This window comes from Octodon degus, unplaced genomic scaffold (genome assembly GCF_000260255.1).
Source record: "Octodon degus isolate 3935 unplaced genomic scaffold, OctDeg1.0 scaffold00027, whole genome shotgun sequence".
Lineage (NCBI taxonomy): Eukaryota > Metazoa > Chordata > Mammalia > Rodentia > Octodontidae > Octodon > Octodon degus.
The window spans coordinates 6,722,067-6,727,432 of NW_004524603.1; the positions used below are offsets into that span (position 1 = coordinate 6,722,067).

General features: G+C 44.9%; 1 protein-coding gene across 1 annotated transcript in view; it reads right to left on the minus strand.

Annotated features, from left to right (window-relative positions):
• Znf398 (zinc finger protein 398) overlaps positions 1-5,366 on the minus strand; it is a 127,116-nt gene that overhangs the window by 66,811 nt on the left and 54,939 nt on the right. The gene's annotated exons all lie outside the window — the stretch shown is intronic.

Below are 5,366 nucleotides of genomic sequence, written 5' to 3' on the forward strand. Positions count from 1 at the left end.
TTTTTTGCAGTACTAGGGATCGAACTCAGAATCTTGTGCTTGCCAGGCAAGCACTTATTCCACTGAGCTATCTCCCTGGCCTGTGATCCTCTTATTTCCGGCCTCCCAGGCACTGGCATTACAGATGCGCATCACCACGCCCAGTCTCAATGGCCATCTCAGCCCGTCCCAAGGGCAGGGCCAGCATGGCAGGCCCAGGGATTGAACTCCAGGCCCCTGGTTCTGACTAAGCCAGTGCTTTAATTGCAATTGCCTTCTGTATACATTGCCTCAGTCTTCTGCCACCCACAGCCTACTGGTACACCTGGCTGGACCTACAGAATGCCTTCCTCTGCCCCTGGTTGGCTCCTGTCTGCTAGCCCCTCTTCACCTTTAAAAGATCCCAATTTTGCATTCAATGGGGGAGATGGCTCAGTAGAATAAGCACTTCCCTGGCAAGTGCAAGGGCCTGAGTTCAATCCCCGGTTTTGGGAAAAAAAAAAAAAAAAAAAAAAAAGAAAAAAAAATTTGCACTCTAAAGTCAGCTGACTTTGACTCGCTCTCCCAGAGGTTCAAAAAATGTGTTCACCCTCTTTGGAGAAGCCCTCTCAGCTGACCTCTCCAGTTTCCCAGCCCAGTGCATCACTGAACTTCTGATTAACGACACCCAAAATGCCTGCTGCAAAGACCCAAAAGCTGGGCTGCAATCCAAGCAGAAATCAGTTTTGAAAAAGAAACTCTGCAAATTTCTTGGAGCTGCAGCTTCTCTAAAATCTGGATCCTTGAGCTCACAAAAGCCATGGTGCTTCCTCAGACTGTCGGCCTCTGGGAGCGCCCAGCGGCCGCCTGCATAAGTACTTGCAGCCCGTGGCTAAGGGACGCCTCCTCACTTTGCTCCTCTTACCGCTTCTTGCTGCTGCTTGGAAACCTGCCTCGAACTGTGCACGATCTGCACTCCTAAGCCCCTCGCAGGGATCCAATTGACTGAAACATCAACCCGAGCCAGCAAAACTTTCCCTAGTACTCCCAGGAGACCCATCATAATGCAAGCATTGGACCTGCATTTGTAGTAGAGATAACTCAGAATTGGCAGGACTATTAAAGATTAAAGAGAGAGGCAGGGCTGGAGAGATACCTCAGCAATCTAATTATCTACCTGGCAAATGCAAGGACCCAGGTGTGATCCCAGGATGTGCTGGGGTGTTGAACACCTGTAATCCCAGCACTGGGGCGGCTGAGACAGGAGGATCACTACAAGTCTGAGCTGCATAGCAAAACCATGTACCAAATAAATAAATAAATGATTTTTTAAAAATTTTAAAGAGTTGGAAGTGGTGGTGCATGCCGGTAATCCCAGTACTTGGGAACCTGAGGCAGGGGGATTGATGAGAGTTTGCGACCAGCCTGGGCTACAAAGTGAGCTTAAGGCCATCCTGAGCTACATAGTAAGACCCTGTCTCAAAAAGATTTTTTTAAAAATTTAAATGAAACTACATACATTAAAAAAAAAACAAACTATGTACAGCATACAAATCACAAGGTCTAAAAAGCTGAGAAAATGAAACCTGACCCTATAGAAACAGCTTGTAACTAGTTCCACAGAAGTTTAGCTAAAAGATCAGCTATGCCTGTAGGAACTCTTACAGGCATGCACATATAACCCAGGTTCATATTAGTTATCTCTACAAGTTTCAGAAATCCAGCTTCAGATCCACCATTCCAGAGTTCTGGAGAATTTACCTGGACTAGGCAGCTTCTCCAGCACTCAACTCTGAAAAGACAGTGTACTCAAAGCCGTGCTCTGTGGGCCAGCCAGATGACTCAGCGGACTGAAGCGCCTGCTTAGGCAGAGCACAGTGGCTGGGCTTTGATCCCCAGCATGCTGTGCCAGCCCTGCCCCCGGGGCACTGAGACAGTGATTGAGAATGGGCATGGTGGCACACACCTACAATCCCAGCGCTTGGGAGGCTGAACACAGGAGCAACACTGCAAGTCCGATTTCCATAATGAGACCCTATAGACCCTGTACTAAATAAACAAACAAACAAACAAATAAATAAATATTTTGCACAGGTATGCAAGACAATTTCAAAATCTTTTATCACTCAATTTGTCATTAGCGGAAGAAAAGTTGTGTAAGTGGTCCACAATTTTTTTATGTAGAGTCTGTAATTTTGTTATGCCAATTTAAGCTATAGCCATTTTCTGAATATAAAACAGAAGGTGAAGACCAGCTATAGTACACATGGGCTTATAGCCTTTATTACACTTATTCCCTGCATAATGAGCATGCCATGTCTCTTTATTGATTCTAATTTTTGAGACAGAGTCTGGCTCTATAGTTCGTATTGGCCTTGAACTCAATATGCAGCCCAGGCTGGCCTCAAGCTCGAGGGGATCCTCCTGCCTCAGACTCCTGCGTGCTGGGGATACAGTTGTGTGTCACCATAGCTAGACTCTTTGTTGATTTTATATTCTATAAATATTTCTCAGTGTCAGATTTACTGTGCAAGTGAGGTCCAGGAATCTTTCATTAAGGAAGGTGGAAACAGTTGAATTTATCTCTAATCTCTGTGATTAAACCTTTGACTCTTCATTCCAAATATGTCATATGCCAGATATTATAGCAGCAACTTCATAATTTAACCTTTTTGTGCACACTAAAATAGAGATAAGGCAAAATTTTTAAAAACTTTTCTAAAATACCTCAACATGTAAAATTAATAGCTTTGGGAAATCTCAAAAAATTCTTTCTTTTTGACCATTAAAATGGTCATCATTTTATACCAGTTATTTATAGAGGTTTGGGGTTTTGTTTGTTTGTTTGTTTGGTTGGTTTTGGTTTTTCCTTTTGATGCCAAAGCCCAAACCCAGAGCTTCCATCTCTCTAGGCAGGTGTTGTACTGCTGAGCCAAATCCCCAACCCCTATTAAAGCATGAATTTTCATGAACCCTAAACTACGAGGAGCTGTTTTATTAAACACATTCTTAGAAATCTCACTACCACGCCAAGTGATAATATCATTCAACAATTTTAATTCTTGTTTTTTAAGGGCCGGAGAGGTGGCACAGCAGGCTAAGTGCTTGCTTAGGCAAACGCAGGGACTGGGTTCCATCCCTGAATGCTGCGCCCACCTGCCCCTGGGCACGCAGAGCCTGCCACAGAGTCAGGGCGTGGTGGCGCACACCTGTAATCCCAGCACTGGGCAGGCTGAAAACAGAATCACTACAAGTCCGAGCAAGCTGCTTCGGGAGACCCTGTCCCAAATACATTTAAAGAAAAATACTCTTGTCTATGGCCAATACCACCCTGATGCGCCTAATCTGGTCTAAACACATGCTTATAAATCCCACTACCACACCCAGCAATAATGTCATTCAACAATTTCCCCTTCCCCCGCCAGGGAGGGGACTCGGGCCCTTGCACTTGCCAGGCAAGCGCTTGTGCCCCTGAGCATTTTCCCTCTTCTGATATTTTTAATCCAGTCATGTCTCAAGGATGCTGGGTCAGGTATGTGCTGCATGTGAAACTTTTCTGTCCTCAAAACTTCTATCTCGGGGCTGGTGAGATGGCTCAGTGGTCTAAAGCACCTACTTGGAACAAGCTTAGTAAACCACAGGGACCACGGTTCAATCCCCCAGCACCACATGCCAGCCCGCCCCGCCCCCTGGTGGGCTGAGCTGGCCACACACACATAATAAATAAATAAATGTAAAAAAAAAAAACAACAAAAACAAAAAAAAACTTCTATCTCAAGCAGTTTTCTTGAGATAGCCAACATATTCTGCTTTTCTTTGGATTTTGAGGCTTGGTCTCACTATATACCCCAGGCTGGCCTTGAACCCTTGATCCTCCTACCTCTAACTTCTCAGTGCTGGTATCATAAACATTCTTTTCTGAAGGTGACTTTATTTACTGTTATGTGTAGAATTGTACCAAACAATTGGGTGGTGCTACAACAAGCAAAATGACCAAAATGGCACCCCGGTTGTGGAAACTTTTGATGAACAGCTTTATTTTACATTGGTGGTCCTGGCCCCAGAACACTCCCAACAAGGAAGAAGGCCAGGCTCCGCCCTCTGGTGGTGGTGGGGGTTTATAGGTTTTTACAGACAGGAAGTACAGAACCAGAACTCTAGGTTTTTGATGGGGCGGGACAGGGGAACAGGTGGGTGGAAGGGGAAATGGCAACAGCGTCCAAGGTGTCCCTGTGGGTGAAGAATCAGGACGTGAACTGCAGGCCCCCACAAGCAAGCCCAGAGGTGGCATTCCATGGGGCAGGTTGGAAAAATAAAGACAGAATACAGGGGGCTTTTCTCCTTTATTCCTCCACCTGTAATTTGTACCTAGACAAATCTTCGTCTACACCGTGTTTGTTTAAATCATGTTTTTGTTTTAAGGCTGAATAGGAGATTAGGTTCATCTGGGTCCACAGTACCAATTACAAACCCCAGGTAAGGATCATCTGTAGTTTGATAGACTCTAGTTGCTGGGACACAAATGGTGTTAACCAACTAAAGATTTAAGCCCTATTGGCAAATTGAAAAAGTCGCACAGTGGGCCAAGGAGGAGGTCCAACCACGGATTGAAGATTTTTTGTTGTTATTTAATTGAAAGCCTGACTTTGGTGAACCTGTCTTTGGCCATACTTGGCTTCTGTTGGAAGGCCCACCCCTAACCGCCTGTCATATTATAACTGGCTGAGCTGTTTATATTCCTGAAGAGCTCTCTCTAACTTTGGTTGGGGGCCACTGCGCATAGCTTTCGTCTCAACTGCTTCAAGCTGAGGAGGTCGATTGGAAGGGAGACCGCAGTGAGAGACCCCCCAGAGAACACATCTCCTGGGCCGCAGTAGTGTTGTAGTTCACCAAGTACGAGCTGTTCCTTCAGCATTCATCCGGTAGATCCCAGGAAAAGGAATCCAGTGTATTTATCGTTGGTTTTATCTGTTTGGTGACTTGCGATTTGGCGGCCTTGAGGCAAGAATAAACACATTTTGAGAAATTAGAGCGTGTGTAATCAAAGCATGAACACTCGAATGGAAAAACAGGTTTGAGAAGGGTCAAGTCCAAACATTGTTTTTATGGGGGGAGGGCATAGACTAGTGATTGCAATCCTTTTTTTTTTCTGCTGGGTGCTTGTCTCAGTTACGTTGCTGGGAAAAATCCCCGACACCCAGAATGAAGGAAGAAAGGGTTTATTTAACTCACAGTTACTGGAGGTTTCGGTCCAGCAACTGGACTCAGCTGGCTCCAAGGCAGAGTAGCACATGGCAGAGGGCAATCTTTCTTTCTTTTTTTCAGTTTTTAATTCTATTTATTTTCAAAGTTTTATTGATAAACAGATAGCAATGAGACAGTTTCAAATCAAATCGGAAGTAGAGTTT